The 16,499-nt window shown below is 45.8% G+C and overlaps 1 protein-coding gene across 1 annotated transcript in view; it reads left to right on the top strand.

Annotated features, from left to right (window-relative positions):
* LOC147701841 (toll-like receptor 12) overlaps nucleotides 1–16,499 on the top strand; it is a 154,148-nt gene that overhangs the window by 103,112 nt on the left and 34,537 nt on the right. The window lies entirely within an intron of this gene.

The following is a 16,499-nucleotide window of genomic DNA, read 5'->3' as shown; positions in this document are numbered from 1 at the left end:
GCCCAACACAGTTTTGACCAGTGCAGTTTGGTCCACCGAGGTCCATCGAAAGGAATACCCATTAGTGCTCCCCATAACTAGGTTTCTTTGCAAATGATTATGCTTTTCAGAACTTAAAATCGAGGTGGACGGTAGTAAGAATGCCAAACAATGAGAGTTGTCTGCTACATAAAAGGAATGGAGGGTGTATGCATGACTATTGGAGACTAAAACATAATCAATAATAGAGCAAAGGCTCCTATCATCGAATGTCCAAAGCATGGAAACAGGAACTGGACACATTTCATTCGCAAATCCCAGGTCAAGGGAGAAGACAAGCTCATTAAATTCTTCCTCCAAGACAGAATGTGGAAAATGGGACACACATGTCCCATCATCATTTAGCGCATCACATATAGCCACATGCATCAAAGTCCGGTTTTGCGATTCCTAATTTGCGATATTTACCGAATCGCAAATAAGGAATCGCAAAATGGGATGCATGATTGAAAGTGCATAAAATTTGCGATTCGGTAAAAATCGCAATTTTTACCGAATCGCAAATATTATGCGTGTTCCAAATTGCGATTACGCAATTCCCATTGATTCCTATGGGCCAAAAGGCTCATAGGAATCAATGGGAATTGCGAATTCACAAATTAGAATTCGCAAAATGTTGATGCATTCCATGGGTGCTGAAATGTATTTTGAAGTGCATGTTTCAAACACACATGTCCTAAGGATATGTGTGTCTGTAACATGACAGTGTTTTGAAATGCAAATTAGAGCATTTTAACACATTTTCGCAAATTACCACGGGGTTCAACCTCGTGGTAATTTGCACCCCCTATTTGCGAATTCGCAATTTTTAAATTAATCATGCAATGCTTTTAAGGAATCGCAAATTTGCGATTCCTTACAAGCACTCGCATTTTTCGAATTCGCTAAAAATAGCGATTTCACCAAAAATGCTTGATGCATCCCAGAAACCTATTTAGGAATCGCAAACGGCCGAATTTTGCGATTCACACCGTTTGCACTTCCTAAATAGGTTGATGCATGTACCTGATAGTTTGTCCCCAGCATTCATACATAAAGTACAGTTAAAATCTCCGGCCAATATCATCATTAAATCTTTACTCCTACCAACATTATTCAGCATTTTTATCATATTTTGAGTAACAGTTCTCACTTTGTGAGAGGGAATATTATTATAAAAATTAAAGACAACAATGCAGTGCGTGGGATATAAGTCCAATTTAACTAGTTGGTAGTAGTTATCCTGCGCAAGCAAGGTTATCTTTCTAGTATTAATGGTGCACGATATGTAAATGCAGAGACTGCCCTTAGCCCTACCTCTCGAACTACTACCCGTTGGGGTATGGTAAGTCCTGAAACCATTTAAATGAACCACCTCCTTGGCCCAGGTTTTCTGAAGGCACACAATCTCAAACTGACTAATAAATTCACTCCACAGATGGTTATTTAACTTAGACGGAATACCAGCAATGTTCCAAGAGAGAACATTGCATAAACTGGGATTACCACTCTTAGAACTGTTAGCTGTGGCTGTCCCAGTTGAGTCCCCCACTATGCGGCCAGGTGAAATAGAAACATTTAACAAGTCTGTGGGTTCATTTAATATGATAATCTCCACCTCTGGCTCTCTTTGAACCTCATTAGTATCACCAATATGAATACAATCGGACGAGGGACCCACTAGTCCCGATCTAGGATAACCGGAATTTCGCCCAACACCTGACACTTCCTACACAGTTGGGAGAGCCAACAGTCCTGTGCCCAGTCAGTCTAAATCCTCCAATGAACACAAAGCATTCAAGCAATTAGAAACCAGTATCTGGGCTCACCGATACCCCTGGGGTTACCCCCCATAAAGGTGGCACCTCGAGGTTCATGGAAATTCAGGGGTTTGTAAAAGTAACCTAGTGGTAAAATATGTATTTCACTAATATTAAAGGGCTCAGTATCTCCCCTCTCAAGAATTGTACTTACCAGGAGAGGTGACCTGAATTTTAACACAACACAGTCCCCTCGGAACGACTTGACAGAGGGGCCCACTGTCGTAATTTGACAATGATCGGGTTAGCGTTAAGCTTTGCTACACGTATTTTCCCTTATCTTGACTATAGTTGTCGGACGCCATTTTGTATGTATCGGCGGCCATTTTAGTGAATGCGTTGCCTCGTGGTCAGCATGCCCTTTTGTCCTTCCTCTGTACCACTGACCACTCGAGTTTGCCCAGCAACAGGCTATTTTTAGTATTCGTCAAGCTCACACATGCGCAGTTTAGATTGACCAGTCATCACTTAGGAATGTTTCGCCAAACTGACCAGTGGTGTTGTAGCCCCTCCCATGAGTTGGCTGTGTTCCAAAAATGACCATATATGTACCTAAAAACTCTGTAACTGTGTACCGCCTATGTTTTTATTGCTGTAAAACTGTATAAAAGAAGGATTTGCACCGATGTTCGGTGTGATACTTCTTGCATTACCGAAGGGTGCTGTAGGTACCACCACCCCATGGGGTCTTAATAAACTTGTCTTTTGCATTTTCTAGTTTCCGTGCCAACATCTTTTATGGTGTAGAGGGTATTCTGCGGAGTATGTAGGCCTGGAGAACCCAATACCACAAATTGGCGACCACGAAGGGACTCATCGGTGACTCGGATGCCCGAAGGAGAGGTCGTGACGAAGGATTGGAAACTCGCCATGGACGCGTACGCTGCCACTGAGTGACCCGAGTCTTGGCACCCACGGTGTTTTCTTCCTTTCCTTCTGATCTGACCTTCCAGGTGGCGCCGGTCCTCGACTGAGATCCTGCTAGTTCAAGTTGTCGTACAGTGCCGATTTGGCTGATTTGATCAAAGACCTTGGCAGTTGGAACCTGGATATCTGAGATTATGGTAAGCTTGTGATTGGTAAGGTAGTCTGCGGACGCTTACTGTGGTTCTATGAATATGTTTTGAGTTAGCTAACATTTGATCCTATGATATGAACTATATGTGCAGTGCACTTCACATAGGCAGGCATGTAGAGATATTTCTCTGAATTTGTTTGTGTTTGAACGGCACATTTGTGTGAAGTATATTAAGTGCCAAATTTTGTGGTATCACGTTTCCGTGATACTTTTTTGAACATGCCTGTTTTAAGCACACTCCGAGGAATGTGCTGTCTTGGAAATGGTACCACTTATCGATTAAATGAATCTCAGCTGGCTCCCCCAGAGGGGACTCCCAATCGGGAGATGTATGTAAAATTTGGCCTTCCCCCTATATTATACAGTAAATTATGGAATAAATACACAAGATCTGATCCTGAGTTGCAATGGCCACTACATGGGTCGTTTGATTTACGAAAGGTTCAGTTTGTGGAGCAATGTTTGTTTCAGCGCAGGTCTAGACAAGATATGTTTGATTGTGTACGAATGTGGGAGAAAGCAGTGCGTGAACGAATGAAGCGTGAAATAGCCTTGGCGGAAAAAGAGCAGCGTAAGGCTGCTCGAGATAAGGCTTTACAGCTGGAGGAGAAGGAGTTGCAGGAGAAGAAAGAGAGGGAGGCACGGGAACGTAATTTGCAAACGAATGGTCAATTTCCTATTCGGCGTCCGCTTTATCCTGTCCTTACTAATGAAGTTGATGATTTTTCATTACTAGATCGGTGCCCGCCTCCGTACGTTTCGCCTACGGCCCCGGGCGAGGACTCGGACAATGAGGAGTACGGGAGTAAGAGTATGAGGTTAAGTGCTAGTGTAGCTGCGGAGTTGCACAGTTTCGCTCGCAAACTTAATTTGAATAAAATAACTATGTCAGAGATTAAAAATGAAATGAATAAGTGGTCAGAGCGAGAACAGTTGTATTTTTAAGCGCTCTCAGAGATGAAGTTGTAGAACGATTTAGGAAATATTCAACTGATTTAGAGCCTAAAGATATATCAGTTCATCATGAGAATATGAGTAAAGGTTTATTTGTTATTACAGATGCGGATGAATTTTTCCGACGGTTGGTCCACCTACGGGATGAGTCGTCCAGATTATGGGAAGCACAAAAAGCAGCAGACGTGCCTGCGCCGGGGTCGACGGAGTCATCCAAACAGTGTTCTATGTTTGGAACAGATAAGCGTTCTACAGTTCATGTTATGCCTATGCGTGAAGCTGCACCTTTGTATGTTCCCCCCAAAGGGCAAGGTACAAGTGATGATAAATCGTCCGGGGATGCAAAGGGGTATTTCATCTATAATTGGGTATATACGCCTTGGAATAGAGCAGATGTTATGGCATTGAAAAATGCTTTACCCGATCCCCTGTAAAAATCCGGCAGCTTTCTATGAAGGAGTGGAGGGGGCTATTTCTTCATGTGTTATGACGTTAGTTGATATCGATCTTTTCTTTGGGTTAATACTGCCCCCTGATATGTGGAGAACGATTCGTAAGTTTGATGACCAAGCGATTTTGGGAGCGGATTGGAAAGTTATAGCCCAAGCTGATTTAGATAGGGAGCCTGCATGTAAGCCTTGTCAATTAATTCTAGATCTTCCAACAGCTATTTTGAATAAATTAAAAACGCTTGTTCCCTCTAAAAAGATTGATTGGACTATGTTAGCTTCCTGCAAACAGAAACAGGACGAGTCAGTGTCTGACTTCTTTTCACGTTTCGAAGAAGCGTTTCATGATTACAGTGGGCAATTATTAACGGATGATACGGGTAGGCATTTGTCCGTCGATAAGTATGTGGCTAATCTCCTGCCGGAGATTGCAAAACGTTTGAAAACTAGTGAAAGTTCCAGGACCACGGCGACCCCTGCGTCGTTGTTAACTATGGCTCAGTATTATGAGTGACAGGAATTAGAGGCTAAAGAAAGTACGGACAAGAAAGCGAAGGAGTTAAAGACGAAGGTGATGAGGCGTGGGCGGAAAATCCGTTCCGCTCGCGGATTTTGCGGATTTTCGGGAAATCCGCAATCCGCGAGATTTGCGGATTTCCCGCAAAATCCGCAAATTCGCACGCAGCGGATTTTTTTGGCGGCGCGCGGCGTTGGTGATACAATTTTTGCGGCGCGCGGCGTTTATCATCGTTTGCCGAGTTGTTTTTTTCGATAGTTTGCGAGTGCTGCGCCATTTTGGATCTTGCTGTGTGATCCCGCGGGAATTGGCGAGCGCGATTACGTCATCGCGGCTTGCCAGCGAGAGTTTGTCAACGCGAGTACGGCGAGATCACGTCTCGCGGTACTTCGCAAATTGCGAGATTTGAGATGCGGCGCGCGAAAATATAAATTTGCAATTCTGCACAAGAAATCCACCAGCAAGCAGCATAAACCTTCTAGAAATGATGATTTTTATGTGAATAACTCCTTAGTTTGACATTTGCCTGCACTTTTTTAGCGAGGAGTCCATTTTGGGGAGGGGGGCAGGGGGGTGGGAGGAAGGAAGTGCCCCATAGTCTTCAACTTCCTGTTCCTGTTCAGCAGGCTCCTCCCAGTGCTTTGTCCATCTCCTGGTCACTTTTCATTCGGATGTGGACCTGGAAGGATTACCTTTTGTGGATGCTGCTGGATCTTTGGATTTGAGGCCTTTTTGACTTTCTTTGGATCACTGTTGGATTAGAAATTTTACAAGTAAGTTTGTTTGGGGCATTACAGTTGCTGCAACTAAAATTTTGGGATTTTCGATTTTTTTGCTGTTTTGGGGCCTTTTCCCAGGGGTACTCAGTGGTGGGTGGACTGATTCTTTCTGTGGGTTGTCTTGAATTTAAACATCATGGAGGCCATAGATGAATTGGGATTGTGCTGATTTTTCTGTGTTTTTCGATTTTTTTTTTTGTAAAATTTTGTGTTTTTCGATTTTTGACCTGTTGTTGGGGCCTTGACCAGGGGTAGTGAGTGGTGCATGGGGCCTAGTCTTTCTGTGGGCTGTCTTGAATTTAAACATCATGGATGGAATGGGATTGTGCAGATTTTGCAGTGTTTTTCGATTTTTGGGGGTGTTCATGGGGAGGGACATGCCATGTGGCTGGTGGCCATTTTGAGTGCAGCTACAGGCACTGGCCATGTGCTGGCAGGCAAGTGGCCATTTTGAATGCAGGCTTTGTTGTTAGGCCTCCAACCATTTTGCCTACTTTTCAACCTTTATTTATGCCAGGGGTAGTGAGTCTTGCATGGGCCTAGTATTTCTGTGGGTTGTCTTGAATTTAAACATCATGGAGGCCATAGATGAATTGGGATTGTGCTGATTTTTCTGTGTTTTTCGATTTTTTTTTTTTGTAAAATTTTGTGTTTTTCGATTTTTGACCTGTTGTTGGGGCCTTGACCAGGGGTAGTGAGTGGTGCATGGGGCCTAGTCTTTCTGTGGGCTGTCTTGAATTTAAACATCATGGATGGAATGGGATTGTGCAGATTTTGCAGTGTTTTTCGATTTTTGGGGGTGTTCATGGGGAGGGACATGCCATGTGGCTGGTGGCCATTTTGAGTGCAGCTACAGGCACTTGCCATGTGCTGGCAGGCAAGTGGCCATTTTGAATGCAGGCTTTGTTGTTAGGCCTCCAACCATTTTGCCTACTTTTCAACCTTTATTTATGCCAGGGGTAGTGAGTCTTGCATGGGCCTAGTATTTCTGTGGGTTGTCTTGAATTTAAACATCATGGAGGCCATAGATGAATTGGGATTGTGCTGATTTTTCTGTGTTTTTCGATTTTTTTTTTTTGTAAAATTTTGTGTTTTTCGATTTTTGACCTGTTGTTGGGGCCTTGACCAGGGGTAGTGAGTGGTGCATGGGGCCTAGTCTTTCTGTGGGCTGTCTTGAATTTAAACATCATGGATGGAATGGGATTGTGCTGATTTTGCAGTGTTTTTCGATTTTTGGGGGTGTTCATGGGGAGGGACATGCCATGTGGCTGGTGGCCATTTTGAGTGCAGCTACAGGCACTGGCCATGTGCTGGCAGGCAAGTGGCCATTTTGAATGCAGGCTTTGTTGTTAGGCCTCCAACCATTTTGCCTACTTTTCAACCTTTATTTATGCCAGGGGTAGTGAGTCTTGCATGGGCCTAGTATTTCTGTGGGTTGTCTTGAATTTAAACATCATGGAGGCCATAGATGAATTGGGATTGTGCTGATTTTTCTGTGTTTTTCGATTTTTTTTTTTTGTACAATTTTGTGTTTTTCGATTTTTGACCTGTTGTTGGGGCCTTGACCAGGGGTAGTGAGTGGTGCATGGGGCCTAGTCTTTCTGTGGGCTGTCTTGAATTTAAACATCATGGATGGAATGGGATTGTGCTGATTTTGCAGTGTTTTTCGATTTTTGGGGGTGTTCATGGGGAGGGACATGCCATGTGGCTGGTGGCCATTTTGAGTGCAGCTACAGGCACTGGCCATGTGCTGGCAGGCAAGTGGCCATTTTGAATGCAGGCTTTGTTGTTAGGCCTCCAACCATTTTGCCTACTTTTCAACCTTTATTTATGCCAGGGGTAGTGAGTCTTGCATGGGCCTAGTATTTCTGTGGGTTGTCTTGAATTTAAACATCATGGAGGCCATAGATGAATTGGGATTGTGCTGATTTTTCTGTGTTTTTCGATTTTTTTTTTTTGTAAAATTTTGTGTTTTTCGATTTTTGACCTGTTGTTGGGGCCTTGACCAGGGGTAGTGAGTGGTGCATGGGGCCTAGTCTTTCTGTGGGCTGTCTTGAATTTAAACATCATGGATGGAATGGGATTGTGCTGATTTTGCAGTGTTTTTCGATTTTTGGGGGTGTTCATGGGGAGGGACATGCCATGTGGCTGGTGGCCATTTTGAGTGCAGCTACAGGCACTGGCCATGTGCTGGCAGGCAAGTGGCCATTTTGAATGCAGGCTTTGTTGTTAGGCCTCCAACCATTTTGCCTACTTTTCAACCTTTATTTATGCCAGGGGTAGTGAGTCTTGCATGGGCCTAGTATTTCTGTGGGTTGTCTTGAATTTAAACATCATGGAGGCCATAGATGAATTGGGATTGTGCTGATTTTTCTGTGTTTTTCGATTTTTTTTTTTTGTACAATTTTGTGTTTTTCGATTTTTGACCTGTTGTTGGGGCCTTGACCAGGGGTAGTGAGTGGTGCATGGGGCCTAGTCTTTCTGTGGGCTGTCTTGAATTTAAACATCATGGATGGAATGGGATTGTGCTGATTTTGCAGTGTTTTTCGATTTTTGGGGGTGTTCATGGGGAGGGACATGCCATGTGGCTGGTGGCCATTTTGAGTGCAGCTACAGGCACTGGCCATGTGCTGGCAGGCAAGTGGCCATTTTGAATGCAGGCTTTGTTGTTAGGCCTCCAACCATTTTGCCTACTTTTCAACCTTTATTTATGCCAGGGGTAGTGAGTCTTGCATGGGCCTAGTATTTCTGTGGGTTGTCTTGAATTTAAACATCATGGAGGCCATAGATGAATTGGGATTGTGCTGATTTTTCTGTGTTTTTCGATTTTTTTTTTTTGTACAATTTTGTGTTTTTCGATTTTTGACCTGTTGTTGGGGCCTTTTCACCAGGGGTATTTGAGTCTAGCATGGGCCTAGTCTTTCTGTGGGCTGTCTTGAATTTAAACATCATGGAGGCCATGGATGGAATAGGATTGTGCTGATTTTGCAGTGTTTTTCGATTTTTGGGGGTGTTCATGGGGAGGGACATGCCATGTGGCTGGTGGCCATTTTGAGTGCAGCTACAGGCACTGGCCATGTGCTTGGCAGGCAAGTGGCCATTTTGAATGCAGGCTTTGTTGTTAGGCCTCCAACCATTTTGCCTACTTTTCAACCTTTATTTATGCCCAGGGGTAGTGAGTCTTGCATGGGCCTAGTCTTTCTGTGGGTTGTCTTGAATTTAAACATTATGGAGGGCATGGATGGATTGGGATTGTGCTGATTTTGCAGTGTTTTTCGATTTTTTTGTGCTCTATAACTGAACTGATGTTCCTCTGTCTTCCATTTTTTTTAGGTGCACAAGACTCAAGAGAACCACCAGTGCCAGGAAGAAGTCCTGCAGCGGTGTGTGTGTGCAGCATAACGTCACGCGACGTCACGTCTGGCCTCAGACAACTCTACAATTCGTGCAACTGCGGCCTGCTGTCTGACCTGCTCTGAAGAAGATGGCCCCAAAGAAAGTTCTCCGTAGCTCCTCTAGCAAGAAAGTTGCTAGTAAGGAGCAGAAGAAGCAAGTTACCAAGGAGGCTGGTGTGTCACCCGCCACTTTTTTTGGGAGCAAAAGAAAAAGTACGCCTGCAGCAGCAGGATCTGCTGGGGACCAACCTGAGAGCAGCACCCCTGCTCCATTGGGTTCAGTGCCTCCACCACCACGCCAACTTAAGTCAAAGCCCTTGAGTGCTTCAGAGGCAGTCAGTGTACTTCTCCAATCACCATCGACCAGTGATGTTGGCTCATCGCAAGAAAGTAGCAGCAATGTCCCTGAATCAACACAGGTTGTTGTAACTCATCTGACAAGTGTTGAACAACCACAGCCGCAACAACAACACCATGTGCAAGTACACGCCCAAGTACATGTGGAAGGAGAGGCAGCAAAAGGAGATGCGCAAGCAAAGGTGCATGGACGTTCACAAGTGCCCACAATAGTTGTTCCTCCCGAAGTAGGGGCACATTTGGAAATCGACAATGAAGCTGAGGTATCATTGGAAGCCACTCCTCCTGATGATCATTCATTGTCTTCCACATCCCTAGCAAGGAAAAGATCAAGGGGGGTGTCTACATCTTCTTCAAGCCCACCTCGTTCTGGTGCAAGTGATCTGTCTTGGGAACCACGACAACTGCGGTCTGACAGTGAGGCAGAGGCACACCATGATCTGCCACCGGTACCTAAGCGTAAAAGGAAGGTCGTCCAAAAACTCAAACCTATGGAGTGTGATGAGGCTCAACAAGAAGTGACAGATACTGCTGGTGATGAAGCCTCTCACGATGACGACGAGGCAGTCATCACAAAGGTCACTGCAGCCCCACCGGGCATGCAGCAAAGAGACATTTTGACCCTATCCCGAGAAGCTGCTGAGCGTGATGATGATGTCGGCGAGGAGGCAATGGAAATGGAATCATTAGATTTGGAGTTAAGTAGTACACCAAAACCTACCGCTTCCATATTTCTTCCTCGCAAGAAGGTACCCACCTCGTCCTCGACCTCAATTCGTGGTGGTGAAAGTGCAAAACGTACTGAAGTTCGGCAATCCACATCCTCCACTTCATCTGTCATTAGCAGCAGGACCACCACCACCAGTATCGACGCCTCCTCCGGCGGCGGCCCCCGAAGACATTTCAAGTCTCCAGTTTGGGACTTCTTTAGTGTTTGCCCAAAAAAGGAAAACGTAGCCATTTGTAGCCTTTGTAAGCTTCGATATAGTCGTGGTAAGCTTGGTTCTAACTATGGTACCGGAGGCCAGAGAGGTCATCTTGAGAGAAGGCACCCTGTCGAATGGTTTCCGCACCTAGAGGCGGTCAAGAAAGCCGGAATTGCACGTAATGAAAACGTTGATTTGTCATCTGCTGATGACGAGGAGGTAGAAGAAGACGATCCAAACACTTCACTTACACCCAGTTCCCATGTCAGCAGCACACCCCATGGGAGCCACACTAAGAGTGTGGGAGAGAGTGAGACATCAATGCGGAAAAGTTCATCAGCGAGCGTAACTGGGTCGAAGAGATCATCATCCCGTAAATCATTGGTCCAGGGCAACATTAAAAAGATGTTGTTTACAGAAGCGCAATATGAACGCAACCACCCAATGACCCGTCTGTATAACACTAAGCTGGCTAAAATGCTAGCTCTGGACCTTCTCCCTTTTTCTTTTGTCGAAGGGGTTGGTTTTCTAGAATTAGTGGCAGCGCTCTGCCCTAAATGGAAGGTTCCTAGCCGGTTCTATTTTGCCCGAGTTGCGGTTCCAGCACTACATGAAGATGTTCTGAAGGCGATTGGGGCAGCTTTGCAGAAGAGTGCTGTTCACACTATACATCTGACAACAGACATGTGGAGCAGTGGCGCAGGCGCTGATTACATGTGCATCACTGCACACTGGGTCTCTTTTTCAGGGGCTAAAGCAAAGCTAAACTCAGGTGTTGACACTAACATTGTTTTTAAAGGTGCTCGGAAACATGCAACACTAGCCATGTTTGGTTTGGAGAAACGTCACACAGCAGAAAACATTTTGGATGTCTTTAACACAAAGGTCCTTAACTGTCTGTCCCCACTAAAACGCAAGGTTGGTTATGTTTCCACGGACAATGGCTCCAATATAGTTAAGGCCATGAGGGACGGTTACTATTTCAGAGTGCCGTGTTTGGCGCACTGTATAAACCTGGTTGTCCAAAAATTCTTGGGTAATAAACTCAGTGCAGCGTCCAGTGTATTGGAGAACTGCCGAAAAATTTGCAAGCATTTCAGGCATTCTTTTAAGGCCCGCAAGCAGCTGAGGAGCATGCTATATCAATGTCAAATGCCAGTGAAAGCACTCATCCAGGAGGTGGTAACACGTTGGAACTCAACCTTCTACATGCTTGAGCGTCTGTATGAGCAGTATACGCAACTCGATCAATATTTCTTGAAAGAGGGTATAGAGGAGCTGAGGATGGGTGGGCCGCAATGGAACATAGTTGAAAGCCTAACACGCATGCTTCGTCCTTTTGAGGTCTTCACGCGTGCAGTCAGCAAGGAGGACTCTAATTTGGGAAAAGCTATCCCATTGTTGTACATGCTGGAGGACCAACTGAAGGAGGTGTGTTCTGTGTTTCGAAAAGATGACAAAAAGAAAGGCTCTTCTTTGCTTCTGGCTGAGCAATTATTAGAGCTCCTACAAGGTGATGAACGTCTTCAAAAGATCCACTCAGAACAGCATTACATTTGTGCTACTATTCTGGATCCACGCTACAAAAAGGCGCTGGCAGGCAGAGCATTCTTTTCTTTTGCTGATGAAGATGTTACAAAGTACAAACGTTGGCTAGCCTTGTCAGCCAAGAAGTTTGAAACAGAACGGCTGGAAATTGAAGGAAATGGCAGTACATCAGCAGGCCATCCCCAGTCAAAACAATCCACTTCTGCACCTGTGGCTGTGGCACAAGTGACCTCTCAGCCGTTAAAGACACCGGCAACCGCATCATCTGCACGAAAGACAGCAGAAACATTGGAGGCTGAAGAGGATTGGCTAGCTCTGCGTGGGTTTGGTTCTCAAAAGGCCAGAGGCACAGCAAGAGCTACGCAAAGTGGAGGAACCTTGGAGGAGGACCTTGAGTCGATGGTGAAGGACTATCTGAATGACTCCACAGAGGTCTATGTTAATTCTGACCCATTGGCGTATTGGCATGGGAAAAAAGAATTGTGGCCACAGCTCACCAACCTGGCTTTAAACTACTTGTCTTGCCCACTCGCAAGTGTGTCTTCTGAACGGGTTTTCAGTGCGGCTGGTGGGATTGTAACTCCCAAACGGAGACGCCTCTCGCCCAAAAATGTGGAGAGGTTAACAATGATCAAGATGAATCAGCACCTCATACCACCAGATATAAGAGTACGAGAGAGCGTGCCGGATGAAGAGGAGGTGGCCAGCACCATAGATGAGGGAATTTCTACTCTGTCAGGTGGCACTGACCTCACCCGGGCTGAATTCGCAGAGTATGATGACGAAGCCTTATTCTTATTCCTGGACCGTGATTCCGACTTCGAGCCCTGAAAATGAGACAACGAATCAATAACTTTCTTTTTCATCCTTATTCACTTTTATTCCTGTGTGTCTGTCTTTCTTTGTTGTGCACAGTTAATATAATTCAAACTTTAATCAGATTATCACAAAGACAAGCCCATCAGCAGAACTGTCTTCACTTGTTTGCTAATTTATTTGAAGGTGCCGCAGTCTGCATTCCTCAGGTTCACAAGTTCAGAAGAACATGCTCCTCTATCCTCCTCCTCCAGACTCCTATTTCCATCAAAGCAGAGGGCTGGTTTACGCCCAATGAAGAAAGACTCAGCACTTGTGGGGGTGTTGTTCTACCTCTTTGCAGGTGAGTTGACGGGTCTGGGGCCATTGCTGGGAAGCACTAAAAGTGGTTTGTGCCAAATCCGAGGCGGAAATTTTTTTGTGTTTTTGATGACTTGCTTGCCTTTGAGGTGCTCTTAGGGGGGGTTCCGTCTGTTTGTGGGTGAGTTTCATGGTCTGAGAGCATTGCTGGGACACTCTAATCTTGATTGCATTTGCTTTTCAGGAAATCCGTCGTGCCAACCCCGACTTATGGCCTAGCTACGCAGCGCGTTTGGACCGAAGGCCCAGAAATATTGCAAGTATGAGATTTTGCTTTTGGCCTGTTTGGGGGTGTTATGCTTCTTGGCGGGTGGGTTGCCGGGTCTTGGGGCATTCCTGGGAAGGTCTAATACCGGGTAGAAGTGGTTGGGACAAAATCCAGGCCGATTTTTTTTGGGCTATTTCAGACATTTTGCTCTATGTAGCGTTTTCGGGGGCCTGTTTGGGGGGCTTGCTGGTGTTTGCGGGTGAGTTTCGTGGTCTGGGAGCACTGCTGGGACACTCTAATCTTGATTGCATTTGCTTTTCAGGAAATCCGTCGTGCCAACCCCGACTTATGGCCTAGCTACGCAGCGCGTTTGGACCGAAGGCCCAGAAATATTGCAAGTATGAGATTTTGCTTTTGGCCTGTTTGGGGGTGTTATGCTTCTTGGCGGGTGGGTTGCCGGGTCTTGGGGCATTCCTGGGAAGGTCTAATACCGGGTAGAAGTGGTTGGGACAAAATCCAGGCCGATTTTTTTTGGGCTATTTCAGACATTTTGCTCTATGTAGCGTTTTCGGGGGCCTGTTTGGGGGGCTTCCTGGTGTTTGCGGGTGAGTTTCGTGGTCTGGGAGCACTGCTGGGACACTCTAATCTTGATTGCATTTGCTTTTCAGGAAATCCGTCGTGCCAACCCCGACTTATGGCCTAGCTACGCAGCGCGTTTGGACCGAAGGCCCAGAAATATTGCAAGTATGAGATTTTGCTTTTGGCCTGTTTGGGGGTGTTATGCTTCTTGGCGGGTGGGTTGCCGGGTCTTGGGGCATTCCTGGGAAGGTCTAATACCGGGTAGAAGTGGTTGGGACAAAATCCAGGCCGATTTTTTTTTGGGCTATTTCTGACATTTTGCTCTATGTAGCGTTTTCGGGGGCCTGTTTGGGGGGCTTGCTGGTGTTTGCGGGTGAGTTTCGTGGTCTGGGAGCACTGCTGGGACACTCTAATCTTGATTGCATTTGCTTTTCAGGAAATCCGTCGTGCCAACCCCGACTTATGGCCTAGCTACGCAGCGCGTTTGGACCGAAGGCCCAGAAATATTGCAAGTATGAGATTTTGCTTTTGGCCTGTTTGGGGGTGTTATGCTTCTTGGCGGGTGGGTTGCCGGGTCTTGGGGCATTCCTGGGAAGGTCTAATACCGGGTAGAAGTGGTTGGGACAAAATCCAGGCCGATTTTTTTTTGGGCTATTTCTGACATTTTGCTCTATGTAGCGTTTTCGGGGGCCTGTTTGGGGGGCTTCCTGGTGTTTGCGGGTGAGTTTCGTGGTGTGGGAGCACTGCTGGCTATATATACTTTACTTTGCAAGAGGTTTGAAGCAAATCCATGGTGGCTGAGGGGACTTAGGGCCTAGCTGCAGAGCGCGCGCGGAGTGATTTGGGAAATTTGTGAAAAAGTGACTAAGTCCCCATTTTTGTACTTTTGCTCTTTGGCTGTTTGGGGGTCTTCTACTCGTTTTCTCCTGGGTTGACGGCTCTGGGGCCATTGCTGGGAAGCTCTAATACCGGATAAAAGTGTTTTGGACCAAATCCCAGGCGGAATTTTTTTTGTGTTTTTGATGACTTGCTTGCCTTTGAGGTGCTCTTAGGGGGGGTTCCGTCTGTTTGCGGGTGAGTTTCGTGGTCTGGGAGCACTGCTGGGACACTCTAATCTTGATTGCATTTGCTTTTCAGGAAATCCGTCGTGCCAACCCCGACTTATGGCCTAGCTACGCAGCGCGTTTGGACCGAAGGCCCAGAAATATTGCAAGTATGAGATTTTGCTTTTGGCCTGTTTGGGGGTGTTATGCTTCTTGGCGGGTGGGTTGCCGGGTCTTGGGGCATTCCTGGGAAGGTCTAATACCGGGTAGAAGTGGTTGGGACAAAATCCGCGCGGAAAAGCCTTTAGTTTTGGCACTTTTTGTAACTTAGGGTTCGTTAGGGTTAGCCCTAGCAGCAGGATTGCATGTGTATCGGGGTGTTCTAGATTTTTCAAACTGAGTTCTGGGGTCTTAGAGCACTCGTGAGAATGTGTAATTTTGGTTGCAAGTCATTTGAAGAAAATCCATGGTGGGAAAGGGGGGATTTGGCATAGTTAAAGAAAGCCTTTGCCACTATTCTTAACTTAGGGTTCGTTAGGGTTAGCAGTATTTCTATTGCATGTGTTTGAGTGGGGGGGATTTCGAGTCTTGGAGCGATGCTGGCTATGGCTACTTTTGCTTGGTTGCTTGCAAGTGGTTTGAATACAATCCACGGGGGGTAATGGGTAATTAGGGTACTTCGGCCTACTTTTACTTTCAAAGTAAGTTTTGTCTCCAGTTTTCTGCTAGGCCTCGTTTTTTGGGTGGGAGCACTGCTAGGAAGATCTATTTTTGTTCTAAAACACAGTTTACAGTACACCTAGCTTGAGGGGCAAGATCCGCTACATTAATTTGCCCATACTTACTTATCCTTCAAAAGGTGACTCAGAGTACGCACTTTCAAAAACATTGTACTGTCTGTCTACTAGGAAAAACAAATTGTGACTTTTTGCACTCCACAGCCTACATACCTTATATTTATTTATCAGTGGTGTTGTAATATTATATCACTTCCTGTTTTTCGTTGAATAATTACAGGCCGGGTTTCAGTCTCTGCAATGGGGAAAAAAGGATGGAGTCAGGCTTCACAGTAGCGAGCCACAATTCAGCATCAGGCAGGCAGTGGACAGGGTGTCTTCTGGTGACCAACATCGGTGGACGAAGCGTCGGCTGCAATGGAGGAGTGCCGCTAATAGGAGGATTTTTTTTCTGCGGGCAACTTACTTACCACTTCCAACAGGACCACTACAACCACATAGATACAGTATCCCTTGCCTTTTTCTCTGACTGTGACTGCATTTCTTTGCTCTCTCTCGGCTTCTACATTGATCCCTTAACACATCACTTAGTCCACTCCACTATCTGCACCACACATAGTCATTTGTAAGTGCTCCTACGTAATTCGCAAGTCGCAGCACGCCCCAGGCCGTAGAGGACTGGGATGGCCCCAATGATGAAGCATGTCACCAAGGGGCAACCCTGGTGAGTGAGGGGACACCTAGAAAAAAAGCAATTTCTCCTTTTCTATCTACTATACCTTCTGTCAGGTTACGCAGCCCCTAAGCGCCTACCGTACTATGAAACTACATTTCCCATGAGTAGGCGGGAGACTTGCAGACTATTTAGTGAGACTATATGAGAGTACCCTTGTATGTTAGGACATCACTTCACTG

Source organism: Lissotriton vulgaris, chromosome 7, assembly GCF_964263255.1.
Source record: "Lissotriton vulgaris chromosome 7, aLisVul1.2, whole genome shotgun sequence".
Lineage (NCBI taxonomy): Eukaryota > Metazoa > Chordata > Amphibia > Caudata > Salamandridae > Lissotriton > Lissotriton vulgaris.
The sequence above is the reverse complement of the archived record's forward strand: the minus strand, read 5'-3'. Positions and strand labels throughout refer to the sequence as shown.